Source organism: Branchiostoma lanceolatum, chromosome 12, assembly GCF_035083965.1.
Source record: "Branchiostoma lanceolatum isolate klBraLanc5 chromosome 12, klBraLanc5.hap2, whole genome shotgun sequence".
Taxonomy (NCBI): Eukaryota; Metazoa; Chordata; class Leptocardii; order Amphioxiformes; family Branchiostomatidae; genus Branchiostoma; species Branchiostoma lanceolatum.
The window spans coordinates 2,786,130-2,799,489 of NC_089733.1; the positions used below are offsets into that span (position 1 = coordinate 2,786,130).

Here is a 13,360-nt window from a genome sequence, read left to right on the forward strand (position 1 = left end):
GTACTACAGAAACCTATCTACAAGCTGTGCAAGTCAGATCTTATTAATAAGTTGGCTGTACAGTACCTGCTCGAGTGTTGTCATTATACAAGGCGAATAACTGCCACGAACAATAGATGTGCTTCATAGCCACAACTACTGTTAAAGCTCCGATATTTATAATAAACGGAACATTTAACTTTTGAAGGATATCTCTGCGTTATTACTATCACAACAATAGATAATATTGCCTATTCCACATGGTGTTAACTCGTTCTTCTCTTCCACATTTGGCGCATTCTCTTGACCACTGTATAGACACTGTCCTCCCATTAAGACCTGAGCTTGCCGGGGCCACCACGATCAATCACGATGTCCTTCTGTCAGGCCCAAGCCATACACTTTTCGGTCATAACACTTCTTCCCCTTTTCACCAGCTTTTTCAGCATGTTTGGTGGCTAGGCCATAGGCCTCCTCCATTCCCTGTTCCCACCTCTTCACATACTCAGGGTTGGTCTGGGTCGCATAATCTGGTTCTTATATCCCAAACAAAAGGTCTATAGGCAATCTGGGGTGACGCCCATAGAGGAGATAGAACGGGGAATAGCCATTACTCTCGTTCTTCGTGCAGTTGTAGACATGGACTACTTTGTTTAGTCTTTCCACCTCGACTTTTGGTGATCAGGAAGTGAGCGTAACATGGCCAGTAATGTCCTGTTGAATCGTTCAACTTGTCCATTTCCCTGGGGATGGTAGGGTGTTGTTCTGGAATGTGCAACTCCGCTCAACTTTTCCAACCACTGAAAGAGTTTGTTTTCAAACCCACCCCCTTGGTCATGATGCAGCTTCAGAGGGTAACCAAATCGTGGAATGAAGTAATTGCGAAGAAACCTTCGACGTCATCGGTGGTACCAGCCCGGGGGTGTGTCTCGTAACCAATGGCAGCATTGCCCTTCTTACGAAGCTCCATGGACTCGATGTTGGATGTCACAGCTATGAGGGTCTCCCTGCTCCATCCAAGAACACCTCGGCCAAACCTAAAATACAATGCACCAACATGAAAATGCTATGCCTACCTGCAAGTCAATGACATATGGCTTTACAAAAATGAAAGTTACACATGGCAGGACATTTTAGACTTAGTCTCTAATTGTGTTACATTTTGCCAAGTCTAAAATGTTATGAAAAGCTTTTAAAAAAGGCTGCCTATTTGTCCAGACTTTAAAACTACATGAATTCAAAAGTATAAAAGGTTAAAGAAGGATGAAATAACTTGTAAGTTGTATATTGTGTGTCAATTAAAATGTAAGATTTTTCTCACTTTTTTATATATATCCTGGACAAGTCTTTGCAGACACGATGCCATGACATCAGCTCATCGAGGATGGCATCCATCATTCGCATGTTCTTCTCCTTCATCTGGTCCTCTGTAAGGCCCCTACCATCTGCAGCCTCATGCCATCCTGCCACTGTTTCTATGTAGTCGGCTTCTCGCGCGTACCCTTTGTGACGGAGGAACGCGGCGACATGGTATGAGATGAGAGTCTCTGCATCCTTCACCGACTGCTTCCTCAAGCCGAAGAGAGCAGCCTCCGTGAGTCCGGTATTAGGCTCCCCCTCTCCTGGATGCAGAGCCTCCTCCAGAGCATGGGGGGTTGAACCAGTGGGGTGGTACTGCCCGCAGATGGCCTGCTAATCGATTGAGGATGTGGCAGTGGTCCTCTCGCCGATGTACATACACCCCACCCTCCTGTTCCGGAACATACATGTTGTGTTCCGTGTCAATGCCCTGTGCAGCAAACTCATTCAACCGCTTTCTATACCTAAATGTAGCTAGGATAGACCTTAATCCATCGACCTCTGGAAAGTATATCCTGAAGGTGGCAGGGCTGTATCCTGGAGGAGAAAGCTGTCCCCTCAGAAACACGACTGCGTCTTTCTCAGTCATACCCTCCACGACAGTGAGTTGATGAAACTGTTGGACAACTTCAGGTGGAATGGAAGTCTCCTTCAGTTGTGTCAGGGGCAAGCCATGATCATCCTCTACACAAGAAATATAACACAAAAGTCAGTATAGACACCGATTGGTATTGTCACAAAATCATTATCCACCTATGTCTTTACAGACACACACTCTGAGTACTTGCCCAAATAAGAAAGGCCAAAAATAAACACATTTACCCGTATATGATGTATGGTGGACATCGGGCCGCCTCATTGGTGGCTACTAATATGTAGCAAGGATGATGATGGATAGATGGACGATAAAGGATGATGGATCTATATGTTGTATCACATGACAGGAAATGTATCACCAGGAGAGTGTCTGAGACCCAGAATGGACATGGACAAACCAAATGATGTTTGACTCATTTGATATCTAAGTTAATTTGCACGCAGGAGAACCCCACCACTAACATCCAACTTTCCGCAGAAACTTCAAGATGGTGGCAGCACCGGTGTTCCTTGTTCTGTCCTTCACCTGTCGGATGACTTCATAGATGTGGATAGGGCGCTCCTTTCCAAGCGACCTCAGGGTGTTTTACTCACCGTCTGTAACATCACATTAGGCAACAAGACACAACATTGCATCAATGTCCGAACAGCAAAAGTAATGACATTCAACAACCCTTTCATACAAACGAAAGCTGCAAGTTGAGTTTTACTATGATTCACTTCAAATTCTTTTACTTATTTCCATTAAATCTATGTTAGAAAATAAAGAGAATACAAAAAGATCACACAATTTTGTCATTCTTACTTATATAAGGCACTCACCGACAGGTATGAGTCCCAGCTTCTTTGCCTCTACATGACAGATGTCAAGGTCAAGGAGGTCTTGAAGCTGCTGATCCCTAATGCTGTAATAGGGCACAAGCTGCATAGGAACAGCATACGGCTTCTACTGGCGCCTCTCGTCTGCCACCATGATCACGAGGGCATGGTCTGCTGCCTCCCTCCTTTTCTAAAAGACCATGCTTGTACTATAAAATCACCCAATAAATTCGGCTAACGTAAACTACCAGAGTCTGTCTGCTACTGACTGTCGTGGTGTTTAAGACAGTCACCACCAATACAAGTTACTCTCAAAAATTGAAATGTAGAGACAACAGATAAGGAATTCATGTAGATGTATTATTAAAGATGAAGAAGTTAGATTTTTGTAACGCAGAATATAAATGACAACACTGGCCAAACTATCATGCTGTTTGGTAGTATAAGTAAAGATATTAGCGGACACTTCATGTGCAGCTCTAACTTACATTAGTTCTAGAGCTCCAGTCTATATAACTGGCTTTTAGAATACCATGTAGACACACAGCTACAAGTCATATTTGTGGACACACAACTATCAGACATTTGAATTCAACTGTGAGGAGGGCATTTCCAAGTTGCAAATATACAGTTAGACATTTTGAAACAACTTTGACAGACCGATTTGAAAGTTTATTTTTGAACACAAGGTTGATTTTCTCAAAACTGAAAGTTGTTTTGACTATGTAGTTTTGTTACAATCATTCTGTGTCATTCTGTATTGTTTCATAATGTTACTTTGAAAACCAGTAGAAAAAATATTTGAATCTTGTTCACCAGTATCATGCTAATCTTCTCCTGCCATTGTTTCAAGCCAGAGACAGTCTGGGATTTTTATGTGTTTATGTAGTTATGGGGGCCAATCCTCCTTTCAAACTACAGCAAGGCCTCAGTGGGGTGCACTTACTAAATTAGTTTATGGTTCTGAACCTGGGTCCATATTCTCGATTTTTAAACAAGTTGTTTTAAGTACATCTGGTTGTCTGAACAGAGGTCCATAAGGCACTTGCTGACCTGGTTAGTTGCAGGGGATGATGGATCTAAGGCAGCCAGCAGTTTTTCATATCTTAGGCAAGCACATGAAAAAAGATGATTAGAACAAAATTACATGCTGTTTTTTTTTCTTCACACGGTGTTAATCAAATTTTTCCTATCTCAATTCATATCAGACAAGACTATGTGCTTATTGCACTTTAAAATGGTACCAGATGACACATAAAACTGAAATTGATCCCACCTAGCCTACATTTTAGACTGTAATCACAACAGTATACTAAAGAGTATCCTCACCTGTCACGGAATGCCTTTGACTGTTCAAGAAGTATGTTGAACTCAACCCTCTCCCAGGACAGCATTTTGAGAAGTTCCACAGATGAGTTCCTCTGCTGGAACTTTGCCTGGTACTTCTCATTGGCAGCTGTCAGACCACGAGCAAGGAAAGACATGTCCTCCTCAATATCCACTAAAAGTGTCTGGAGGCATGTCTCAAGTCTGTTGCGGTCTGACAGCTTACCTGCCTCCTTCACCAGAGCCACTCTCCTCTTGCATTCCTCAACCATCTTCTGCAGGCTGCCATCGCCGAGGTCGACATCCCCTGACCACTTCCCCTTTGTAAAGGTCTGAATGGCAACTTTCAGGTCGCATGCGTCCGCTTTGAAGCACACACGGGCCCCTGGTTTCTTCTTGGCCATGGCTTCTAAAGCTCCGATCTGAATTTAGCAGAACACAATTCATTGTTGACTCAACAAACACCAAACAAAGGCATACTTTTAAAAACATCCATATATGTTCCTATGTGTCTCATCCAGAAGAATCCAAAAGAAGCTAGCTATATTTTGTCCAATTTCAAAAAACTTACACATTGTTTTATCCTATTGTTAAAAGTTTGTGAACTAACCTGTATCTTGCGAGTTCCATCAAATTTGTCCTGGCCAGCTCTTCTGTATATTTTGTCCAATGATGAAGCCGCCACATTCATTCGAGCCTTCTAAGAGGGAAGAAAATGATCTGTCAACTAAAGCAGGACACAGAGAACGCATAGTTAAAACCACAACAGAAAAAAAGAAATTTCGAATTATTTTTAATTTGCCCCTGTAACTATTCTACTTGTACTTTGCATAAACCATGTATTAAATGTATCAAAATGGAATGGACAGGTAAAATTTACTTCTGACAAAACCATTGACACAGGAAATTAAGATTAAGAAATTCCACTAAAAAATTGAAAACTGGTGACAAATAGATAACATAATAGAATTTATGAAATTATGATATACGTCTGTGTCTTTCAAAGAACAAACAACTCCCATCCACCCTGTAATAACTTGCCAAAATAAAAATTAATCATGTACATGTACTTTCAATGGGTTGTTCACGTCCTGGCTTGCGATCCCGCTCCAGCCAGGGCCCCTGAACAGCCGCATGAATCTAGTGGGACCCTCTGCTGTCATTGTCTCCAGCCAGGCGGCAAAGTCGGCAGATGTGTTGATCTAAGTAAAATCAGTGCATATCAACATACAATTCAACATATGATATATGACCATATTCAATATCATCCATTTGTTTGAATGTTTGTCTAAAAATGAGTTCATAGCTACTAGTATGTTACCCTCATTGTGACCAACTACTGTGTTGTTCATTTTACATGGAAATTCTATTTGAAATGTCAATGAGAACACATGTACAGTCACCCAGGAAAAGTAACATTACTTCTTGAGAAATGAGACAAGGGCTAATATGAACATGTGGAACAGTAGCGATAAAACATAAAAGGTTAACCCCAAACAGCATGCCTCTGAAATAACTATGTGTAGCTCAAATATGAACTCTGTTCCTTGTATATACTAACCTGGTGTACATTTGAGGCTTGTAGAACTCAATCTGGTACCCGATCAGGCCAAACGGCATTCTGTCCAGCTGCAGAAGTGGAATGTTGGTGCCTGGTCTCTTGGTGCTAAGGATATTTGCAAATTTGTACAGTACATTTGGTTTTGCACTATATTGAAGGGTGATCATGGCGTCGACAGACTTTGAAAAGAAATCCGTGGGATATGTTGTTATACCCCTTGCTGTCGCCAAACCAGAGAACAGGTCATCGCCAAATGATAGAGCACAGGGGAGATTGATGACTTGAGGTACTAAGAGCATCAGCAAGGCTCCGAATGTTGCTGGTGGCAGTGCTTTGCACACTGGCAGATCAGAGCTGTCTCTAGTTTGGGGTCAGCGTTGCTCTGTTGTACTGCCTGCTCTTCTGTGTGCGCTGTTTGTGTCCCAAACTCTCGTGTCTTGCTTGCATGTTTACAGCTTGTGTGACTTGATGTGATTGTAATGTCGACGGTGTCTACTCCATACGTCTTTGCTGCCTCTTCAATTGATCTATTAAACTGGTCCCTGAAGCGTCTCGCTATGTTCCGTACTCTGTCACCTGTAACAAAGGAAATGACACACTGTTCACCCGAAAATGGAAAATTATGGAATTGAAGGAAGTCCTAAATACACATGCACTTTAAATACACATGCACTTAAAACATTTCAGATTAGAACATGGGAAATATACAAGACACTAAAAAAGAAAAAGATGGTCAGGGAGCTGACCAAAATCTGAAATAACAACCAGCTAAAATAACAACCAAAACGATCATAGGAGCCCCAGCAAACCGAATTTCTAAACTTCTGGCCTAGATTCTCGTTCCACCCATCCAAAAATGGCAGTGAAAGACACTACACCGGGAGTGTACTCCGGTCTTTCGATATCTGCTTGGAACTCATCAAGTTATGGTGCCGTTCTATATCTGCTTGACAGACACATTTCTAATTTCTAAATGCGTTGTGAACATAGCGTCGCTACGTAGGTATTTTCCTTACAATGACGTAAGATCAACCCAGACACCTTCGCTATGTATGGCAATAATTTTTAATTGCCACACTTTTTTCTTTGGCCACAATTTCATAACGTATTTTCCCTTGAATTTCGTCACTAACTTGTATTTGCTTCACAAAAGTGAACGTTTGAGTTTATAATGTTTTTTTTCGTGTTAAAAGGTTATTATAATCATGACTTCATCATAAATCATCACCTGAAAATGTTGCGTCATACGATAATCAGTGATCATCAAACTTAGCCTCTGCTTTGGGGTCCAGCTTCAACCATTGGCTCGTTATCAGATGCCCATGAAACGGAACTTCTTGTTCTCTGAGCTTGACCTTGTACGGATTCAGCTTCAGACTCCTCTCTCTAGATCTCTGCATTAGGCTTCTTAGCTTCTTGTCATGGTCTGAGGTGGCTTCTTCAAGGGTTTCTCACTCACCCCATACCAGGATGTCATCTACTACTGGCTTTAAGGTCGGAAATTATTGGATTTGTTCGCACATTGTAGGACATAGTTAGGACTTACGGCGCCGGCCATCCGGCGGGAGGTACTGCCGTTCTAGCACTTCTTGCACATATTGAGTTTGTCTTGTGAATATATATAGAATACAACACGGGGTACTTATACATTCATTTGTTATAACTTGCTTGACGAAGGGACCTGTGTGCAAAACAATAATTTCCATTTTTTTTCCATTTCCGAAATATTATAACAAAAAAAATGCAACTTTGTTACTTTACTGTCGATAGTTAACTGTATCGTATTTTGTCGTATACTAGTATTTAATGCTTTTCATTGATTTAAAGCGAGCATATTTAAGATGACGCATAGGTACCAGTGAAATCTTACTAGCAATATTCCCACAAACCCTATGTGAGCCTCGCAGGGCTATGCCACCGAATATCTTCCGCAGACAGGATATACACAAGTGCCGCCAGAAAGTAGTACGAGACAAAGATGAAGCATCCGCTCACTTAATGTTCACTTTGAAAGTATTCACATCATTTTCCGATTATGACATAATATTTTGCCCAGTACGTATATACGTATCCGTACAAGTCTGTTTTCTCTAATTTATTCGTTGGAACACAGCTGGCGGATGGATATGGGCAGTAGTATCTAGCCGTGAAGTCGCCCACTTCATTTGGAGAAGAAAGGGCGTTGGCGATAGGTAAGGACTTTTCTTAGCTCCTTTTGCCTCTACAAATTGTCGTTTTTTGGTCTTAATTTGTAGAGTGAATCTTCAAGATGCACGTGTTGTCTTATATAGCTATCAATATATTGTTTTTGAGGACAGTAGACTGATTAGGCCGGTTAGTTCGCTCACGCCGTGTTTGTTGTACAATGCAGTGTATGGAATTTGTCTCGTCACCATCATTCAGTTTTCCCTAAACCTAAAGATTTTGTCCCGAGTAGCCAGATTTTAATTGAAGGCAACGTCCTGTGTCCTATGTCGTTAACGCTGGTTTTAAACATACCGATTCCTGACAATGTGGTAAGAAATTGTGAAGCTGGTCGCGGCTGATATCTGTGATTGATTATCTTGTTTACGGGGTGGCGGTCGGAAAATGCCTTGTTTACTGAAGTACAGAACACGGTGCTACTTTTGTTTAATTCCAGAAAAAATGCACGCCATTCTGGCTTCTGCTCCAACTGTTGTATTTGCAGGCTGAAAAAAAATGGCCGCTACCGATTTCTAATGCCATAAGTTATGGTTAGCCGCTAGACCTTTATTGAATTTCCAATGTCCATCCTGGCATTGTCTGTTCCAATGGGCATGCTAGACGAGAGAATTATGAAGCACGTGGGTTACTTCACATTATGTTAGCCAAAGCAGCTAATCTGAAATGTCATAACAGGAGTATACCATGACTAAATCTTTGTTCACCTGTGTTTCTTCTACAGTAGCTGCTGGAATGATCTACCTACAACATGACGTTTGCTGTCGAGGACTTCCAGATGACAACATCTTCAGAAATACAGCTCTATAATTTGTAACGTCAAAGAGGGAAAATATCACACTCCTCTCGTTAAGGCTAACATCTTTATGCAAGGACGATTGCAACATTTGCACCCCACAACCTTAATAGTTGAACTGCACCCAAATTACATGTGTATTGTGACAGAACATCCAGCTTACTCAGAAGTTTGTAGTCAGGTCTATTCTTACAGCTGTCCAGCCTCTTGGAAACCCAGACTTCGGGGACTGTGCCTCTGGCTCAGTGGGGGCTGGTTCAGCTTAGTTAGATGGGTTTGTTTGATGTTAAAGTCATAATTGAGAGATTGCTGACAGGCGTTGTTCGTGTTTGTATTTGTTGCCAGAATTAGATTACTCAACCTACACAATACGTTTTCTATGTTTGAGTTATAGGGTTGTGGTTTTCTTCTTACCAGCTCTTATAAAGCTCTTGAAGGCTACTCCTTGGAGAAGATCATTCCAGTAACGAACATTCTCACCTAGCCTCCTGTCCAACCAGGGTAAACTTGGTCTTCTACCAGCATAAGAACATGAACTACGATCGGCCTGGCCTTAACATAAACCTTACTTGCTATCGCCTCCGAGGATGGAGACAGAGTTAACTCACCTTGACCAGTTACTATGCCGTCATGGACAGCGAGGACAACATCCTCGTGGCTGACTGTTAGAATTAAACGCGTCCTTCGGTTCAGGTGCCACGGGAGGACCCCGGACTGAACACAATGGACTAGCGCAATCAAAAGAATTTTCCGAAGTAGCGGAGAAGTTATAAGTTAGAGAAAGAGTAAAAAAAAAACGATTTCGAGAGTAAAGAAGTCGTCACAAACTAGCAAAGTAACAAGAAGAAACTGCAAGTCGACGCTGGCATCGCTTAACCAGCAGCAGAAGTCTCAAATAACAAAGAGTCACAAAGAAATCCTCCTTTTTGGAAACGGAAGGAATTTTGGAATTTCATGCCGGACATCAAGGGGACGGAAAGGAACGACTCACATTCAAAACAGTTTAGCACCAGGCTCGACTTTCGATCCGAGAAGCTGACCTTGACCTATCAATTGCACGATTCCTGGCAGCGGAGAATTGATCTTAACCTATCAATTTTCCGGGTTAACACGCCAGCCCGGTGACACCACTGCTTGATCTTGAGACGTCCTAAAAACGTACTGACACCAAAGCACAATATCAGCCCCTACTGACTAGTAATCACAACCAACATGTAACAACAGTTGGCGTCCAGGAGAGCGGTCTCTGTGCAACAACTTGTATAATATTATCAAACTAACCTAACTGCTGGGATTTGTTACATATTGCTCACCTGAGCAGGGCCGCAAAACCCTGAGAGCACCCAACTAATAGCTCCGGCTACTCGTAGTCCCAAACTTGTCTGTCTTCCTATTCTAATACAGATGGTATGTGCTACTCTAATCCGGGACGTGTCCAACTCAGCGTTCAGCACACCGACTGCCGTCGCCCACTCTCCTCCGTCACGGGACAGCGTCAGTTCAGCAATAGTGTTCGTTTTTGCCCAGCCACAGGAATAGCGTTCACTTTTGCTCAGGAATAGCGCTCGTCTGCGGTTTAATCCGTGGCGACGTTCACTAGCACTACTCCACCCCCGCCACGGGCTCCGGACGTAGCCCGTACAAGATGTCGTACAGGATGGGATGGCGATCATTCGCATTTCCGTGTCGGAGCGCCCGCCGGACGACCTATCGTTCTTCGGACACTCGATACCGCAGGTGGTCCACGCTGTCTTCTAAATTGGCTATGGCCGCCGCAAAGTCAAAATCTCTACCTCCCTCTGGCGGGAATCCAGGGAAGGGTATAACTATGATGCCGTCGGGATGTCCCCCGAAGTCCTCGGTCAGGAGGCGGTGAATGTCCTGGAAGGGCCGGGTCGCGTACCCTCCCTCTCCGCAACCAGCTGCCAATCCTCGCCTCTTCTGTGATAGTTGGGCCCTCGCCGTCCTCAGCTCTTCGAAGTCGCACAAGGCACTGAGGTCTCCTTCCACGTCGGCACCGGCGTTCGCACCAGCGTCAAAGTCGAAATCTGGCTCGGTGTAGGGAGGAACGCTGCCCTGCATGATGAGGCGGCAAAGATCGTCGTGGGGCAGTTCAATAAGCTGGCACAACTTGGGATGGTTGGTGCTTCCATCCAACCTCTGTAGCAACCGCCAAATCTCTTTCTGTCCTTGGCGGTTCCACTCGTCCCTCGACTCTACGTTCCACTGTAAGCAAGCCACAACCTCTGGCAGATCTTCCGGGCGTGCGTATACCCTGTCACAGCGTATAGGCAGCTCTTCCGCTTCCATTGGCCAGGGAACGACGCTACGGTCGTGCTTCGGGAAGAGCGAGAGCCAGGTCCGGACCAGATCGAACTCCTGCTTCACCGGTGTGATGGTTTTTTTATGGTGGCGGGTAGTCCTCCCATAGGCGCCGGTACAGTCCCTCATACGGCTGGCATCCCTCCTCTTCTCTTAACAGCCGTATGTGGACCCGGTCGATCCCGACGCCTATTTGTCGCAGGACCGTCTGTCGATCTTCAAGGTCCCATTTCAGCTTCCGAAGTGTTCGTTCGTTCGTTCGTTCGTTCGACGCCCTCCACCGGCGGTGGTCGGAGGAACAGGTGCCCTGCTGGTGGACGGCGCGCCTTCGAGGCGGACCTGTCCGCTGGCCTGATCATAGTAGACTGCGAGATTGTTCCGGGCGGCCACCACGTTCTTGTCGTCACGACCGTCCGCCTCCTCTCCAGCCGTCGCGCCCAGATCATTTTCAATCTTATTAACCCGAGATGCACCGGACCCCCTGAAGTTCCTTCTTTCTGAAGAGTGACGACCCGGGTCTTGGCGATCCGACCACCGTCGCGACATCTGCCGGGGTAGCTGCCCATGGTTCGTGCCTGACGCTCCTCTCGGCGCAGGCGGACCTGTGTGGGAAACAGAGTGCATGGCACGTATCCCCCACCCGGTCCAATAAGAAAAATCAAAATCAAATTAACTCTCAACTTTTATACTAATACGTTGCTTGATTTTTGGAGATGTTGGTACAGTCGGAGCAATTCCATGTTGAAGGTTTGAACTTTGTCTTCTTTTTGCTTCAGTTCCTTCTTGAGCTTGTTGATGTTGCGTTTGTAGGTGATGTTGCTCTGTTTGGATGTGTCCAGTTCCTGGAGTATCTGATGAATTAGGGGATCATGTATTTCAGGCAAACGTTCCACTGTAAGCAGGCCACAACCTCTGGCAGATCTTCCGGGCGTGCGTATACCCTGTCACAGCGTATAGGCAGCTCTTCCGCTTCCATTGGCCAGGGAACGATGCTAGGGTCGTGCTTCGGGAAGAGCGAGAGCCAGGTCCGGACCAGATCGAACTCCTGCTTCACCGGTGTGATGGTTTTTTTATGGTGGCGGGTAGTCCTCCCATAGGCGCCGGTACAGTCCCTCATACGACTGGCATCCCTCCTCTTCAACAGCCGTATGTGGACCCGGTCGATCCCGACGCCTATTTGTCGCAGGACCGTCTCTCGATCTTCAAGGTCCCATTTCAGCTTCCGAAGTGTTCGTTCGTCGCCCTCCACCGGCGGTGGTCGGAGGAACAGGTGCCCTGCTGGTGGACGGCGCGCCCTCGAGGCGGACCTGCCCGCTGGCCTGATCATAGTAGACTGCGAGATTGTTCTGGGCGGCCACAACGTTCTTGTCGTCACGACCGTCCGCCTCCTCTCCAGCCGTCGCGCCCAGATCATTTTCAATCTTATTAACCCGAGATGCACCGGACCCCCTGAAGTTCCTTCTTTCTGAAGAGTGACGACCCGGGTCTTGGCGATCCGACCACCGTCGCGACATCTGCCGGGGTAGCTGCCCATGGTTCGTGCCTGACCCTCCTCTCGGCGCAGGCGGACCTGTGTGGGAAACAGAGTGCATGGCACGTATCCCCCACCCGGTCCAATAAGAAAAATCAAAATCAAATTAACTCTCAACTTTTATACTAATACGTGGGTTCGCAGGTGTCAAGTCTGACGCCGGCGGTCTCCCGGCATATCGACGGGCTTGGCCGGCGGTGCCATTTCTAGCTAATACACAACTCAACTCGATCCTTCGAATTATTATTACCACAACGGAATTACGTCTGCCTAATCCACTTAATCCGCGGACTGTGATTCGGTCACCCTTGAAACACTCATGAAGGTCGGGAACGTTACGGATCGCGCGGCCTCTGTCAGTGTGACCTCGCCCGGGGGCAGTGCTACGAGCCCTATTCCCAATATCATTAAAGCATTCACTCCCATTTCCCACAACCGCCGGTGTGGCGTCTGCAGCTCATACGGGTGGCCAAACAACCCCATACCGCCCTCCGTTAACTGAACAGCTTCCCCGGTGTGGGAACTTTATTCTGTTTTTCCAATTACATATTGACTCGACTATTCTACTGTTTGTCTATTACATCTTACCCAGAGTAGCCTAGGTACAGATCGAGAGTAACTAAAGAATTTAACATGACTTGGAAGCATCATTGTAGAATGTTAGAATATAGCAAAAGGCACTCTTTAACCTATAACAATCAAACTTAATGTTGCTTACTCAATACAAAAGAAGTGCCTCTTCTTGTTCGTCTATTACATCTTAGTGTAATTCTTACCCAAGAATTCAACATGACAATGAGGTAGCCTTGGTTGTCAAGTGCGCTCATGAACATTACCAGCGGTCCCAATACTAGTATGCTACAGTCAA

The 13,360-nt window shown here is 45.1% G+C and overlaps 1 long non-coding RNA gene across 1 annotated transcript; it reads left to right on the forward strand.

Annotated features, from left to right (window-relative positions):
* The first annotated feature begins 7,780 nt into the window (after window positions 1-7,780).
* LOC136446322 (uncharacterized) lies at window positions 7,781-11,779 on the forward strand. Its single transcript, XR_010757555.1, has 2 exons — window positions 7,781-7,833; window positions 8,568-11,779. It is a non-coding gene; the product is annotated as an uncharacterized lncRNA (long non-coding RNA).
* Window positions 11,780-13,360: the final 1,581 nt, after the last annotated feature.